This window comes from Hylobates moloch, unplaced genomic scaffold (assembly GCF_009828535.3).
Source record: "Hylobates moloch isolate HMO894 unplaced genomic scaffold, HMol_V3 SCAFFOLD_7, whole genome shotgun sequence".
NCBI classification, from domain to species: Eukaryota; Metazoa; Chordata; class Mammalia; order Primates; family Hylobatidae; genus Hylobates; species Hylobates moloch.
In genome coordinates this window covers 112,655,335-112,673,469 of record NW_026652282.1, presented here as the reverse complement: position 1 = coordinate 112,673,469, position 18,135 = coordinate 112,655,335, and the positions used below count along the sequence as shown (strand labels likewise).

Sequence of the window (18,135 nt, the reverse complement as noted above, 5' to 3'; positions counted from 1 at the left end):
AGGAAGCTGCAGTTCTTCTGTGATCCTAGGAAGAGAGAACAGATGCTCACAAGCCCCACCCAGTGAGCAGCAGAAGACAAGCTCTAAGACCACACTTTAGGCCACCGGTGGGACCAAAAGGGAACAGGTGCCTCAGCCATCCCAACAGTGTCGTCAGAGGGTCCCCAGGGCATTTTCATGGCAAGTACCCCTCTGCCCCGACTCCAGCAGTGCTTCCCAAAGTGTGCTCTGTCACCTGCTTTGCAATCAGCTTCCTTTAGCGCATGTTTTATTTTGGTGTGACGGTCGGCCCTCCTAAACACGGACTTTTCTCAGGCTGGTTCAAGATGGAAATGGACTTTCTTGTTTTATTCCAAAGTGCAACCACAGTGCAGAGCCCACAGTGGGCTTAGCCTGCCTAAGCCCTTCCATTTCTGTTCTTTGACTGTACTAGGAATTCTGGGAAAAGTGCCTTCCTTCCCTGGTGACCTTTTCCTATTTCTAGGCTCCTCCACGGGTGCTACTATTTTGAGAGCTCCGGCTCTTGTTTAGCTTTTATTTCAATTCTATCCTCAGTCCAGATATGTATGTGAGGTTGTTTCCCTCTTCAGCCATGGCCATAATACTGTAAAATGCTAGTTTTTATTTTTTAAGTAGTGCTTCTTAAATGGTTTGCATGAGAGCCACGTGGAGTGCATGTTGAAAATTGATCTATTTGGGGTCCACCCCAAACCTAACAACCCAATTTGGAGATGGGGCTCAGGTATCTGCATTTTTAAAAAGTCAGCCACCCTTCCCAGGTGATTCTGTAAGTTGGTCCCTCAACCGTACTTAGAGAAATAGTGTTTTAAAGCAGTGGTCCACAAAGTATTCTGCTCATGTGGCCCCCAAAAGTATTTTGAAAAATCATGTATCCCCTCACCCATCTAAGTTGACATCTAAAATTTTTCATGGGAAGTTAAATACTTGACAAAGTATGTGTTTGCTGGTGTCATGTAAATATTGGTATTTTAAAATAAAAACTGTTATATCACTATTTTAAACATATCCAGTACAATTTAAATATCACAACAATTTGACACCCTTTATTCATTTATAAAAATAAATGAGCTAGTTCTTTAGTAGTTGAACATTTTAAATTGGCTTTTCTTTTTCTATATTTTCATACCACTTTCAGCCAAGAATCCTATCATAATGTAATCTCTTGTGCTTGGCATCTTTTAGTCATTCACCCATTATCTTCTTGTCAACAAAAACTATAAATGGAAGTAAGTTTTTTTAGTTCTTGCCTTAAGTGTTATCTCAGTCCAGAATAAATGTTATCGTAATTATTGGTATATAATGAAAATGATATTAATATAATTCTTTGATGATTGCTTTATTAGAACGTTCTTTATCCTAATTAGTTCATTTATCCAAGAATACATGAATGTTATTTACAGCTGAGATGGGGTTCAACCTCAGTTGTATTCCTTGTTTCATTTCTTTATAGATGTAAGCACATAAATTCTATGGGAATAGAAAGAAAAAAACTGGTAACCAATAGGGGTATATTGGGAACACAGAAAAGAGGGAACAGGAGTGGAAGTGAAGTTTTCCATATACCTTTTTATATAGTTTTTATTTCTAAATCATGTGAATTCAGATAATTAAAATTATGCATAATTTTATATATGTTTCTATATAATATGCAATTATATGGATGTATGATATCTATATAATTATATATAGATATATATAAGCATAGATGGATAGATAGATAGATAGATAGATGATAGATAGATAGATAGATAGATAGATGCTTCCTAGCTCGGCCATGAAATTTCTAGTACAATTTGAGATTAACTTGAATCTTTTTGCTTTTGAGAATGGCTATTCTCAGTTTATTAAAGCTTCATCTAGGGTTTTCAAATTGTGCCCTTGTGAAATAAAGAAAATCCCCGGGGACCACAAATGCTTTCCTTCTTTATATTTTTCTTTGAAGAAAGGAGCTGAGTTTAAGAAGGCTAGAGGAAGACCAGTTGGATTTGATATGGACCAAACAGGAGACTACCCAGATGCTATTGATCCCCTGCACTTGGCAGCACAAACGCCCTTGGGTGTGCATTACTTCAAGCAAACGGAAGTGTGCCCCGCTGACAGTGGAGATGCCTGGCTGGGGGTGGGGGGACCCGAGTGCACCACATACAGCTGGGAGTGAAATTCCTGGAGAAAGCACCCACAGCACTCTGAGCCTGCTTGCAGCCCAACGGCCTCGCTGAGAATGCTACATTTAAAAGTGCAGTTTTTGGATGATTCCCAGAAGATTTTTGTGGTTGATGTAAGTGGAAATCACATTGCTATTATTCCTTTATTATTCATTCAATAATAGTCATTTGTGAACAGCCCATTAGACAGCAATGTTATGTCTTCTTTAGGACTGAATGAAGGAGGACTGTGATTTTTAGCTTTGGAAAAATAATCTGTATTTAACATCACAATGTAGTTCATATTTTTCCATTAACCTTTCTCTTAGAACAAGTTGTCTTTTCTCAAAGGACAACAATAGCAAATTTTAAAGGCAGGATAACTATTTGCAAAAAGTAAAGCAGCAATAAACTAGTTCTTTTACCCAATAAGGTATTATTGTTCATTGAAATTATGTCTGTGGGTCTCATCCCATGAGCATTTGTGGGGAGAAAACTGTTGTTCTGAGGGAAAGGAGTGGGGGAAGCTATCCTCCTTTTCTGAAGAAAACCTATGGGTTATAAGGGGTAGAATTATGTAGTTGTAATGAGAACTTCAGGAAGTAATGACAAGTATGAGAGAGAAAAATTAGGATAAGAGACTATTTAGCTTGATTTAGTACTTATAGTTCAGAGTTCTTAATAAATTCCTAGCTACAAGATGATTGCATACAATTATACTTCATCTCTTCAAGGAAGAACAAATGTATTAAGCACATCATTTGTTGCTCATGTTCCAACATCTTAAGATATGTACATTTTGATGTCGGGATTTATGTATGAGCATTTTGAAAAGTTCTACGTTTTTATTGGAACCAAAAATACTATTTGCTTTGATATTTACATTAGCTACTAACAAGAGACAAATAGTTTATTTTCTTTGAAATTCACACAAAATGTTTTTTCTTTTCTTTTATACATAAACTGACAACTGCTGTGGCTCAGCCGTGATGTTTGGTGTGTGGGTAGCCCATTTTTCCAATGAGTATTTTATTTTTATTTGAGTCATGTGCTTTGTGAGTGATGACTTCATGTCTTCGTCTGCTGTTTTGCTGTCTCTTCCTTTCGGTTTTATGCGCAAAAGGCATTTCTAGTTCCACGGACCTGAATGATTTGTTTTTGTAGCAAATAGCTTCCATTAGAGGTATGAGGCATTTCCTATTCTTTCTTGGAACTATATTTAAGGGATGGAAAATATCTTTTGAGTAGTTTATCCATTTGCAGACTGGTGGTGTGTGCTCACAGTGCTGCAGTACCTGAATTAGTGAGCTGGGTATTCAAAAGATATTGCTTTAGGCTAAGTTTTTAATAGATATTTCAAGGAACTCAAAGAGAAATCTTTGACAAAAAGTGACAGATGAGTTTTTTGAATGTGCAGTCTAATTCAGATCCATTTAAATGGGTTGGAGGGTGGATGGGGAACACAGTACCATATCTTCACAAAATTCACCTACGGAAGAGCCAGTTCCAGCAACTTGAAGACTTGATTGGGCTTCAAGTCAAACTGTCTCCGGCTGCAACACATTGTGTTCCTTGGAAAGATAATGGGAGAGATTTGATACCCAGCAATTCGGGTGTCAAACCATGTGATCCCTTTTGCTCTGTGGAAGACTGCTTTGTAAGTAGCAATTGTGGTGTTACCCAGAGTGGCAATAGCACTGGCTGCGGTACTGTGAGTGGCTTTGTCCAGAGGAGTTAGAAGCTTAAGTTAGCATTCAATCATCCAGTAGTACCTTCTCTGCTTAACAATAATAGATTGATGATGATGATGATGATGATGATAGTGATGATGATGATAATGGTGGTGATGATGATGATAGCAGTAGTGAGTCATCTGTGGATAGCACTTTAAAATTTACAAAGCACTTTCACATCCATTAGTTCATTTGATCCTCCATTCAGCCTTGTGAGTGAAGGTAGGGAAAAGATCTTTTCCCATTTTGTGAGTTAAAAGATGGAGGCTCAGGGAACTTAAGTGACGTGTGCACGATCACACAGCATATAATTGCAGAGCTGGACTTCCAATCCAGAACTCTTCCCTCTCCTTCATATACAATTGTAAACAGAAGACTCATCTGTCAGTAGCCTTCAGTATTGCCGATGCACATTATTTATTTTCTGATGACCTCAAAAGGCATAGAACTTGGCACACAGTGAGCTTTTGATGACTATTGTGAACCAGTTAGTAGATCCTTCTTTTCTTAATCATGGTTGAAGAATTATGTGGGACAGTGTTCCCTCAAGGTCACGGAGACAATGGTGTGAATCTTTTCACCTATTCAAACACTTAAAAAGCAACCTAAAGAATGCTCTACTTTATTAGTACTAACATTCCAAATTTGATGAAGAAATGCTTGGAACCATAATGAAGAGAACCCATTAATAGCTGAGGAAGGCCACATGGAGGACCTTTTGATACTAAACTGGAATCTCAAGAGGCATGGATCATAACCAGGGAAAACTGTCCTTTAAGATAAGATTCAAGAAAATAATTGGTTGCATAAGGGAACATAGTGGACTCTTGGGTATTGGTGTTGATTTTACAGAAAGTGCAGTGGTAGAAATATAAAAAGGACACATGATCAGATAAAATAATGTCACCTGGGGAAAGCTCATTGCCATCCAGAACCCTTTCTCCACCCCCAGTACTATTATCTTGCTGAATTTGCCAGTGTCTAAGGTCTCACTCAGGCCTCCTGAGACTGTTTCCTAAGAAGCCTGTTTTGTCACTACTCCACAAGAACTGGAGTCAGAGACTGACATTTAAAATTAGAATGCTAGTGTCACCATTTACAGTGGGATTGGGGACACTGGGGTCCTCTCATCATTTTTATGCCAAATGATGTCAGAAGAGCGAGATCTGGAAGAATTAGATATATGATCCTAATATTCGATGGCTTGGTAATGCATCTGTGTCCACAGAGGCCATGGCATTGAGACCTTTTAGTCACGTATTCATTAATTAACTCATTTAGTTAACAAATTATTATTGAGGACCTAATATGTCCCAGGCCCTGTTCTGGGAACAGTAGACTCTGCTATATTGGTAGGTAAAGTTTGTGAGCAAGAGCACACTCTGGTCTGGACAATACTGCCTGGATGCTACCAATTTTGGCCTTGGTTATTCCTTTTTCTGTCATTGCATGATTGACAACTCCACTTTCTGTTCATCCTACTGTTTTTAACTTGTTAATACTTTCAGTTAGTTTATTAGAAAGAGTGGCTGCTCCCAAATACATCTTGTTTTCCTGAGGTTTCTTTGCATATTTGTGCTCTGAGTCACTTGGTGTTGATTTTATAGACAAATTCTCTGAAAATATTAGTCAACATTTTCTTTCATGAACTTCCAATAGTGTTTAGGGGTGCAGGATGGGTTATGGGACTTCAGAATTGCTAGAATGTGCCTACTAAAGTACAATCCAATGAAGAAAATGAATTTAGTGAAAATGTCATCTTACTTTTCAAGCTCTCATATTTATTTCATAAAACTGATCATTGTCAAATATTAGCATTATTCTTAGGGCTGATCTTAGCATGGACAGCTTATCTTTAGATTGTCAAGGAAGGCTCTCTAGAATGATGATGGGAGTGGGTGAGTGGGACTAAAAATTGAGTAAGGTCATGATTTACAAATTAATTGCTGGTTTTATTGTATACTTAGTTTTGCTTCTTCAACATGGAGACTAGAACTTTTCTTGATGGAAAAAAGGAAGATAAGACCAAAGTTAAAGCTTTGTGAGATATTAGAAACAATAGAGGGTCAAGTTTCTAGCTTGACTATCAATCTCTTCAATGTACACACATGCACATGCACGTGTGCACACACACTCTCACACACATTTAGTAGTAGTGATGAGTGCCTTTGGAGAGCAACCTCTTGTTTGCTCAACTCAGGTTACATAGACAGTTGTACAAAATGGCCACCCCATCACCGTATTTGACACAGTTCTATCTGATATTCCTTTTTGCCTGCTGTATTTCTGTCTTTGTAAAAGCTGTTATTTCTGAATTTCTAAAATGATGTTTCACTTTGATGGTTTCTGGAGCCTGAAGTCAAAACAAGATGTTAAAACATCTCTACTTTCACATTTACCTGATTGCTAAGTGATTGTACTGGCCATGCAGTAGGTACCCAGTAAGAGAATATAGTAAGTTAGCTCACCTGATTCCCTTGGGAGTCCATGATAAAGGCCACTAGGCCTCATTTTTGGAAAGAGACAGAGGAGAGGCAGTGCCAGGACCGAAGACTGTTCAAGTTAAGTAGGAAAGCAAAGCACAGTGATTTTTAAATTTATTAGTGGTGGAATTGACCCTTGGGATGTTTGCCCAGGGGTTGGTTTTTAAATTTGTAATGATGAAGGACGTTTTGTAGTTTAGTCAACAGTGAAATAGATAACCGATTCTGTCACTTCATAAGGCAAAGTTCTTCCAGCTTCAATGAAATGAAATTGCTTTGGTGTAATAGAAGGTACCTGGATTTGGGACTACGAAAACTACCAAAAAACCCACCACTTTAGCTATGTAATCTTAGACTAATCACTTATCCCGTTAGCTTGCTGAGTTGTTGCAAGGAGTAATACAAATGAGGTAATGTATATTTGGAGTCTGATAAACCAAGATAGATTTGACTCGGCCACTGACAAGCTGTGGAGCCGTGGGTAAGCCACTTAGGCTATTTGAGCCTTAGTTCTGTCAACTGTAAATCCTAGACTTGGGGTGCGAGGAAAAACTTCCAGAAGAACAAACCATTTAAGTTGCTGAGTAGGAGTTAAGAAGGTGAAGATCGAGAGGTAGATTGTGGGGGTAAGTATGGTGATCTACACAAAGGAAAGAGTGAAGGTCAATATGCAAAAGAGAACATGGTCCTTTCACAGAACAAAAGGGTCAATCTGAGTGAAGAATGGAATCTTGAAAGGAAAATGGGAGTGACTGGAGGTCAAAGTTGAAGAAGAGGTTGGCAGCTAGACCATTCAGGCAATGTATTCTATATGTGAAGAAATGTGGTCTTTATCCTGAAGGTGGCAGAGACCACTAAAGGGTTTAAAAGTGGGGATATTAGCCTCTGCTCATCATTCGTTAATTTATGCATTTATTCATTCATCCTATATTTAATAAAAATATGTTCTAAGTGCTAGAGATGCCAGGTAGAATCTGAATGTTACCATCAAGTTTAGTGGATCCAATTTTAGATGGTCAAACTATATCCAAACACATATGCCCAAACATCAATATTGCAGCCTACTAGGGTTCTGAACTTGGTCAATGGTGAAGACAGACAGGAAGGATGAATAAAAGACACACTAATGAGGTAGAATTTCTAGAACCATTTGATGCCACCCTTTTGGATATGGGAGATATGTGAGAAAGGATCTAAATGACCTCCAAGTTTCTAGCTTAAGTGGCTGGTGGGATGATGGCCCCACTCACCAAGATAGAGAACAGAATAGAAGGAGCAAGTTTAGAAGGGATAATGATTGGTTTTGTTTGAGATTTATGGATGGGATTATGGAAGGAAAAATACATCTGGAGTAGGGCAGACCTGAATTCTAGACCAAACGCCAACAATTTGAAGGTGTGAGACTTCAGGTGGGTCACTTCAGCTCTCTGAGGATGTGCCCTTATCACTAAAGTGGAGATAATCCTAGCATCTACCTCATGAGGTCATTGTCATGATAAATGAGATATCAGGGATAAGGTTCCTGACACAAAGCGGGTGCTCAAACTTGTTAATTCCCCTCTCCCTAGCTTACAGACCTCCTTATTTCCGTACTTTGCAAACCAACAAAGAACAGTCACTTTCAACTGGACTTTCTTTTGATAATGCTTGATTTTGCAACCCACCTCCAGGTAATAGAGCTGTGCTCCCCTATTTCTGCGCTTCCTGTAAGGTTAATTTACCCTGCCTTTTTGCATGCTTTGGCCTCTGTTTACTCAGCAGTCCCAAGAGATTTGCTCTTCCCTTTGGAGTCATTAATCCTGGAAGGGTCCATAAGAACTCCCTAGAGTTACCTAAAATAATGTAGGGCTTCCTTTAAGGAAGCAGATGGAAATAGCCAAACCCTTTGCATTTTACTACATTCTAAATTGTTCCATGGTCATTACTCACAGTTAGAGTAATACAGTTAATAATAATAATATTACTTAATAATAATCACAAATAGCATTTATCAACAATTTTCTAGATGTATTTCCCATGCACTACCTTACATAAGTCTCACGCACATCAAATAAGTGTCACTGACTAGGGTTTTTATATAACTTCTCTGTGCCTTGGGTTTTTTTTTTAATCTGTAAAATGGGGATAATATTAGTACCTGCTCCATAGGGTCCTACCAAAGGTTAAATGAATTAATATATGTAAAACACTCAGACTAGTACTAGTAAGTGCTATATAAGTGTTTGCTACACTCATGCCTCATGGAATTGGCTCCAATTTTAGATGGTGAACACATGTCCTGCTTCTTATGTCCAAGCAGTAATATTCCAAGCTGACTAGGCCTAAAATATTATGTTTATCTCTATTTTATGAGTATGTGAACTGAGGCACAGAGAGGTTGGCTTACCCAAAGTCATATGGCTATTTAAGTTAGCAGGTGAGCTGGGATTCAAGCCCCACTTTGTCTGGCTTCAAAATCCTGTCTAGACATTGATTAGATGGTAGGCTTCTGACTCAAGTGTGATTTCTGCATATGCAGTGAAACTTCCTGGTTTTCCAGAACTTTGTGATGTATCCTCTAGCAGATACATCACAAGCAGCCTGCCTAAACAGCCTGCCCCATGCTAGGTGGGATCAATCGATGTTTGTTGATAGACTGACCAACAGACTTAGCAGATCAGCTCACCACCACCCCGTGCCTGTACAAAGAAAGCCAAGTGAAGGAGCTTCTAAACCCAGGTCAGAAAGATCATCCTGGAATCATAACGTTCCAACCTAGCCAATGTTGGCTGTCCCTTTGCCAGGGATTCATTTGTCATTGCAGGGGACCCATACTGCCTGGTGAATGTCTTTGTTTAAACTGAGCTTCCTCTGTCGTTCATATCCTGAGGTTTGTTGCTTCGGAGAATAAATTGAACTGAAAAAAAGTGCTTGTGCTTCCTCTGGCCCCAGGCCAGGCTAAGCAGTGGGTCAAGCATGGTGTGGGTGCTGCCTGCCCCACCCTCTGGGAGCCCCACATCTCCTGCTGTCACATGGCTTCCAGGCTGCTTTCCTGCTCCAGCTCAGAGCAAAGGCAGGGCCTCCAGCCTTCCCACTCCCACTCCTACCTGCCCCTTGGCTTCCCATCCCCACAGCTGAAAGGAGGAGGGAACCCGAACGCAAGAACATTTGAGGCCATGGCGGAGGAGATTGGGGAACTGGCTTTGGAGCTATAGGTGGGTGGCGGTTGGGTGTTTGTTCACGTCTGCACTCGTGGGAATCTCTGTGGAAAATTTCAGTTAGTTGGGGCCTTGCCGCCTCTTCACCTTTCATCGCAGGGCAGGCCTGCCTGCTGCCTGGTGCTGGGGAGGAGTAGCAGAAGTTGGTTCACTGCCCTGCAGCCAGAACGATCTGCAGATCTTCCCTCTGAATTAGACTCGCCAGAGAAGATTCCTCTGAATTCTATAGGAGTTTCTCTCCCTCTCTTTTAAATACCCTGCATTTGCATCATTGTTTTGACCTGTCACAAACACAAATGTATTACTCTAATAAAGGCTTAACTTTAATTTGTGCCTTAAGACAATGAAGCTGTCAGTTGCAACTTGGAGAAATTCTTCAAATTGACTGAGCTGAGTCCAAATTGTCTTGGGGTCAAAAGGGCATGGCCTGAGGGGGAAAATCATCTGGGAGGCGGCTGGACTGGCCCAGTCATTTCCTAAAAGAGCCTGGAGACTGCCAGCCCAGCAGCAGAGCGCAGTGCCTAGCTTTTGTGATACTAGGTGCCTCTTAGCAGCTTTGTGCCAGACTGTCAGAACTGGAAAAACATTCCGTGAGACCAGTTCTACTGCTGAGAGAACCACCCTTAACAGTTCATTTACACCCCAGGAGGTAGTGCCGAGCTGGCCAGTGAGGTGCTAGGGCAAGGCACCACTGAGAAGATCTGCTGAAGGCTACAAAGCTCAGGAAGAATGAAAGGTGGCAGGCGTTCCGAGGAACATTTTTCTGGGGGCTGTGGAACTCTCTGATGTATATAGCTTGTCTGGTTCTAAACACAGCTGCTGTGCAAAAGCTACAATTATTACCCCCACATCATCTAATTCCAGCCCCTTTTTCTTTATTCCTTCTCAGCCTCTTTACCCACTTCCTCCTCTTCTGGGTCCAAGGTGTGGGGCCAGAAAGGGGAGGTTTGTCTGGGTGAGCTGACCCCAGGCCCTGGAAGCACTTAGGCATGGCGCCTCACCACTAATCGCTGGGCTTAGTTGTCTTAAACAAGAGGTCCTTTGTCCGCTGAGATTCCTTCTATGATGACGAAATTCACCTTTCAACAGACTTTTAAAAAGACAAAGATTCTCCAGAACTTCACACTCGGAACATTTTAAGTGATTGTAAGAGATCTGTGACAAAGTTACTGTCAATTGCCTTTAATGCTATGAGATATCATTTCCTGACCTAGCTGCATGCCAGGAATTTCCACTTACATTATTTCATACAATCATTACTTAATACACCTGTGAAATAGGTATGATTATCCTCCTTCATTCATTCATTCATCACTCACTTAACAAGTCCTCACGAGCCCTCACTGAATCCACACACTGTGTTGGCTATTGAGGATGCAGAGATGAATGAGAAATAGTACCTAATCTCAAAGAGCTCATGGGCTAGGGGAAGAATCAGAGATATAAGCAGGTATATATATTATGGTGTGATGTGTACAAATGACAGTGGAAAGGATAATTTCTTTTCTAGCACAGCAAAAGAGGGGCATCTAACCTAGACTGAAGTGTATATGTGGAGGGGACGGACAGGCAGGGTTTTCTAAGGAAGGTGATGTCTAACCTGAACTCCAGATAGCCAGTACTAATTATTTAGGTATGTGTTGGGGAGTTGGGGGGCTGTGGGAGAGCAGAGATGAAGGTTGGTCCAGACAAAGGGAGAAGCAGGAAAAGGCCTGTGGAGTCGGTTAATCTGGTTGAATCTTAAACTTGAGGGCAGAGGGGGCTGAGAGAGAGTGGTGAGAGACTGAGGCCTGAGACAGGAGAGACAAGCAGGAATTGATGAGACAGCTAAATGCCTAGGCAGATAAAAAGGGGTCCCCAGAGAATCTCTGACCCAGCCCACAAGTGTTTACATCAGATGCTTTTGTGCAGATGCCCAGGGCCTTGTCTGAGCATGCCCACATGCGCACTGGGAGAACAGGGTGGAGCCATGGGCAGGGGGAGGAGCTTGGCTTCCAGTTCTTATGTGGTGGCCTGGGATTCAATCTGTGAGGTCAGTGACATATTAGCAGGAGCTCCATCTCCCTTTGCTGAGTTTTTTTTTTTCTTTTTTTCCCTTTTCGCCCAATAAAATCCTGCCCTACTCACTCTTCAATGTGTCCGCGTGCCTAAATTTTCCTGGTTGTGTGACAAGAACCTGGTTTTAGCTGAACTAAGGAGCAAAATTCTGCAACACAAAGTCATAAAAAAGATCTTTCAAATAAAGAAATCAAGGTTCAGCAAGGTTAAATAGGAGCTCAAGGTCATACAACTGCAAGTAAGTACTTGAGTCAGGAATTAAAAGTAGATGCGTTAATTGCAATCCCCAACTCTCTCCCCTATGGTTTGCTGCCTCCGGAATTCTGATGCACAGTTCGGGTTCATATAATTCTTTCACTGCTTTACCAAGCAAGAACTATCACTGCCACGATTCCTGCCCATAATTTGTATTCATATTTCCGTATTTGATTAAAATTTTACACAAAAAATTAATTTAACATTTTAGTATTTAATTCAAAGTCTCAAGCAAAAATAAGACAACCAAAAATGTACCCCAAATAAGCTGGGAAAATTCAGTTTCTGGAAAAATGTATCCTAAGGAAATAAAATTGTATGTAAAGATACATGTACATCTTTGTGTACTAAGATGTTTATCTTAGTGTTGTTTGCAATAGCTCAAGGGAGGAAACAACTTACATGTCCAACAAGGTAGTTTCATATAACAGTAACTAATGATGATATTCACAATATAATACTACATTTTTTTAAAAAGTTGGTCACCAAAAGGTGTTATTACATCACATGCATTGAGCTTTACTCTGTGATCCTTAGATTGGCTGTCTCTTGATAGGTGGGATTAGGAGTACCTTATTTCTTCTTGCTTTTCTGTTTCTTTTGTTCCCTGCTTTTTAAATAAGCATATATTGCTTTTGGAATGAGGCCAAAAAAACAAACAAAGAGAAAACAATAAAAGAATCTTCATTGAAAACACAGTTCCAATGATAAGTATGTGAGGTAAAGCATATGTTACCTCGATTTAGCCATTCCATAATCTACATATTTTAAAACATCATGTTGTACATGATAAATACATATAATTTTTATTCATCCATTAAAAATAATAAATAAAAACAGTTGCTATATATGATCCACTACCTGCATAAGCAATCAAAAGAGGGGATTCCTCTCATAACGGCAGGGCCACACTTTCCCAGCTGCTCGTAGCCACATTATGTGATATGTATAGGTTCTAGGAACTTGCTCCAAAATATCAACCCCATTCCCCACTAGCCTACAATTATTACTCTTTTCCAACCTAAATAGTAATGGTAATAGCTAATATAGATCAACAGAATGTTTATTATGTGCCAGACACTAGTCTAAATATTTTACATGTATCAGCTCATTGAAATCCTCAATGAAGTAGGTGCTACCAATATTCCCATTTGACAGATGTGCTAACTGGAAAGAGGTGAAGTAACTTTCCCAAAGTCACAGAATAGTAAGCGGTGCAAACAGGATTTGAACAGGGGCAAGCTGGATTAAGAGCCCATGCACTTGACCACTCCATCCACTCTTTGCAGCTAGCCCTTCAAGAACCACCATGTTGCAGTTATCTCAGCATTTTATTTTATTTATTTTATTGTATTTTTAAATTTTATTTTATTTTAAGTTCTGGGATACATGTGCAGAAAGGACAGGTTTGTGACATAGGTAAATGTGTGCCATGGTGGTTTACTGCACCCATCAACCCATCGCCTAGGTATTAAGCCCCACATGCATTAACTATTCATCCTGATGCTCTCCCTCCCCCGGCCCCAACCCTGACGGGCCCCAGTGTGTGTTGTTCCTCTCCTTGTGTCCATGTGTTCTCGTTGTTCAGCTCCCACTTATGAGTGAGAACATGCGGTGTTTGGTTTTCTGTTCCTGTGTTAGTTTGCTGTATCTCAGCATGTTGTATCTTAAACGACTCTTATTTGTGTTGGGAGTGGTTGTGTAAAAAACAGGGTCAGCAGTTGCTGGCGAAGTGGGCCCTGTAAGAGCTCTGAGAGAGCTTTCATGTACAAATGGAAAATGGAAACGGTTCAGAGAAATGGACAAGGTTAGAAAAATACATGGCATCTGAGAATCATATGAGGCCAGAAAGAAAGGTCATTCTTTGGAGCTCAGTGGGTGGGATTATGAGGCCAAAAGGATGCAGTAAGTTCCTTTAATTTTGAGAAGGCAAGCAATAGTTGTTGATAGTTACTGCTTACTCTGAAACATAATAGATGCTTAGTAAATATCTGTTAAACCAACGTAAGGGTGGATTCTGTTCTTGCTTTCAGCTGCTAGGCAGCTAATCCTTGCTCCAATGAGTTAGCTGATAGAATGTCAGTCATAAAACATTCTAGGAAGTTAAGTGTTAAGTCGGGAGGGGTGTGGTGCAAACATTTCATGTGTTAGAGTAATAATTTTTTTTCCTGGACCAGCCCTGCACACATGTGAAACTGTGTGGTCACAGTATGCCCTCACTGACTATTCGAAATGGGGTTGCCAGAAGAAATGAGAAACGCCCTGCCTCAGACTTCCCCAAAGTATAACAAACGAGAGGTCATCTCTACTCCTAGGAATCTACAAAGACTCCTCAGGTTTCTCTGTGGAAGCCACCGTGAACCTGTTTATTCATTTCTGCATTTGGAGGAATGTGGACTAGAGACTCCTAAGTTGAGAAAAGCAAATGTCAAATTCAACATTCAGAAGGGAAGAATATCTTTGGTTTTGATTTTTAAATAGCAATGAGTCAGCTTAACCAGATCCTTCTGTACAAATAATTCCACCTAAGCAATTAAAGGAGAAAAATATTAGAAGATCTTGCACTGGAAGTGTACAACTAATTTTAAGACACAAAGGTTAGTATCCCTTGGGATGTAGTTTCCCATTAAAGATTGCTAATAAGTTACAAATCCTACCACTACTCCCTTCTCAGGTTTCCCACAATTTTACATTTAGAAAGTTAAACCGTGCTTTCTCTTTCTCTCTTGTACATCAGTCTTTTAGATGTGTAGTACTTAAAAAGAAATGCATGAAATTAAAAATGTCCTGGGTTTGGCTGTACTTGTACCTGGGTACAATTAGAGAATTCCAGACAACTGTTTTGAGTTATGCTACATACCCTAAAAATAGAGCCACCATATTTAAATAGCCTTGAGGAGAAAGGATGGCAGAGGTCCTTAAATCTGGGGCCAGCCCCAGACTAATCCAGACTGAGAAGAATCTGTAATTACTAGGCTTACAAGTTCAAGTCACTCCAAGGCTCACAAGTGTGAGTTAGCACTTAGGACTGAGATGACTACAGGCTGGTGTAGGCTAAAAGAAAAGGGGCAGAAAGCTGTAAGCAGGCCCCGGAGTTAAGTTCAACAAATCTTTGAGAATCACCTACGGTGTGCACGACATATGTGGCGATCGGTCAAGGGGAGAGCAGACCTAAGTGGAATCTAGCTGGTTGCCATTGTATGTCCAAGTTAGTATCAAACAGCAGGAACCCATGTGAAGAGACTAGGTGAACATCAGGGTTAGGAACTTGGAAAGATGTGTGGGTAGAAAAAGAAGAGTGAAATAACAGGTCCTAAGTGACTGCTGCAAAGGTGGAGCTTGGCAAGAAGCCAAGTCAAGACTGAGGCAGGGGCCTCTTGTAGGTTTCCTGCTCTAGGGCAGAACTGGTTCCTTAGTGTAGTCCACAGGTGTCAACAAGCAAGCACACCTGGCTAATGTGGAGATGTGGAAAGGATGGGAAATGAGACACTCCTGGACAGGGAGATCAGATTTTTGCTAATCAGTTTGAATCCTGTAGAGGTTGTATATTTTTAATTTAAAATTTTATATCCAGCTTCAAAAACAATAGAACCTAAGTTCATTATAAATAGATGAGAAAATTCTGGTAAGCAAATGAAGAAAATAAATTTCAAGTATAATCCTACCACCAAGATTTTAACATTTTGGTGTGCATTTTATACATTGAAATTCTACTTCCTTAATGGACCCCTAAATTCCACATGTGCCTCCCCATTCCATTTAGTTTGGAATAGTTTCCTGAATATATTTTAAAAGATTTTCCGTTCAGTCAACGCAGATTGTCCACAGTAACCCTAATATGCTGGCTTTCGTGGCCTCTTAGTAAGTAGATGTTTTATAAGGCATTATTCCTTGATGACTTCTTTATAGGGTTTCTGTGAAATTCACAACCTGTCAGAAACAGCATGGCTTCCAAACTGCTCACAGCCCTGCTGGCCAACATAGTGAGCACTCTTTCTAAATGGAGTAAAGCTGATTCTAGGAAAAAAGAGACCGACTCGGGGAGCAAGTGAGAAAAGGGAGGCTAAAGGAGAAGGTGAAACATTGAAGTCATAAGCAGAAGGCGGGAAAAGTGAGTCAAGGACACAGTCCAAAGGTGAGAAAAGATAATAAAGTCAGGTAACATGGTTACCAGAGGCTGGGAAGAGTAGTGGGGGGTTGGAGACTTGGGGGGAGGTGGGGATGTTTAATCAGTAGAAAAAAAATAGAAGAATGAATAAGACCTGCTATTTGATAGCACAACAAGGTGACTATAGTCAATAATAACTTAATTGTACATTTTAAAATAAAGAGTGTAATTGGATTGTTTGTAACTCAAAGGATAAATGCTTGAGGGGATGGATACCTTATTGTCCGTGATGTGCTTATTTCACATTGCATGCTTGTATCAAAACATCTCCTGTACTCCATAAATGTATACGACTACTATGTACCCACATAAATTAAAAAATGTAAAATGAGGTAAACAGTGTGACTATGACAGGAAGAAATGAATGAAAAAAAACAAGTTGTAGCTGTTTATCTCTCTCTTATCGTTCATACACCTAGATATTAGTTTTCTCTTTACATTTAAGGAGAGCCTGGCATAATGAAATGAGCCCATTGCTGGAGGCCAGAAGACCTGGGTCCCACTCCCAGGTCTGCCATTAACCTGCTGAAAGATCCTAGGCAAGTCTCTTACCTGCTCTGGATCTAAATCTCCCCACTTGTAAAATGATGGGCTTGGAGTACATGATATCTAATGGTCTGTTTTGTCCTGGGTGTCTCATATTGCTAGGTATATACAGAATCAATTTCACATTAAAATATAATTCCAAGTACCATTTAGAATGTGGTTGTGCATCATGCCCACCACATGGATTTAATGCTAAAGTGTTATGTGGAGACAAACAATTATAATTGTTTTAATTACCCAGAGTAGCTAGTAATTTCTATAAGACTTGGGAGCACTGTCTTAAGAATGCTATTATTACACTGTCACTTTTCAACAGTCTTTCCCATTTAGGCATGATAATTTCAATGTCCCAGGAGTGGGGACAAGATTGCTATTAGGCTGATAATCTTGCTGGTAATCTTTTTCTTCACCCCTGCCCCGTTAGTATGAAGGTTAACGCTGAGCAGTGAGAGTCTCTTAGACTCCATCCAGTTACTCCACCAAAGAATGTGAATCGGATGCAACCTGTCCAGGTTATTGTCAGGCCTGCATAAGGCCTCAGGCAATTATATATAATCACTTCCTTGTAGCTTTGAAAAGGTGTCTGACAGAAGGTATCGTCTATCAGGTACCGGACTAGCTATCTGATTCCAGAGTTCTCTTCCTTGCTTGGTTTGGTCGGCGTCAATATGGCTGTGGGTATAGGGGGTGGTGGTCAGGCAGTTGTTCAGCTTGATTCTCCAGGACCCCCCAGGATAGTCACGTGGGCTGGAAATCTTTCTGGGCAGTTAATCCTAAGCAACGTTAAGCCTTCCATCTTTCACACATGCAGCACTGCTTTATGTTTTCAGAAATAAAATAAAAACCAGTTGTAATTTGGTGCGAATTTCACACGTGCACAAGCATCTAAAAGGCTTGTTCTTTCTACTTACCCCCACCAGGAAACCTTAAGTACCCACTCAAACTGTGCTTCCCTCCAGGGTTTATTGCTGAGTCCTGTGGGCTCTAGGGAAAGGGTCTTGGTTCCTTCCTACTTATTCTTTGTTCTTTGATGTGTCTAACTGCACCTTGCTCTCCACCAGATGCTAAAAGATTAGACTGCCTGCAGAGAGAGCTCCATTTTAGAAGGAACCGCTGCTACCTGGTAATTAGCCTCTCACCACTCTTAGCAGTTTTCCTTTCACCAGGAGTTAAAACCCCATGAAGGGTTACAATTTGGTCAATGAATTTCTTCTGCCTCTGCCCTGAAGGAGCTCCCTTTCCTAGTTCCCCAGGTGATTTACTGAGTGCAAACTTTCAAATTATGTTCAGCTTATTTCCTAGAAAACTTGTTGCAGCTGCCTATATTGGTAAATGTGTAAAATATGAGCCTTTTTAAAAAAATGTCAGAATATTTGCATTTTTACCGAAAAGTAAAACAGTCTTTAAAAAGAATCCCTCCTAGGGCTTATTCCTCAAGAAGTTCTGAGATTCCTGGATGTAGCCTGCAGAAAAAGGCTTACCTTCAGAGGGGTTTAAGCTCTCTGTAAATGAGGTGCACACCTACTGATG

At 40.4% G+C, this 18,135-nt stretch overlaps 1 pseudogene; it reads left to right on the top strand.

Moving 5' to 3' along the window:
* LOC116811405 (acylglycerol kinase, mitochondrial-like) overlaps positions 1–2,179 on the top strand; it is a 4,338-nt pseudogene extending 2,159 nt beyond the window's left edge.
* Positions 2,180–18,135: the final 15,956 nt, after the last annotated feature.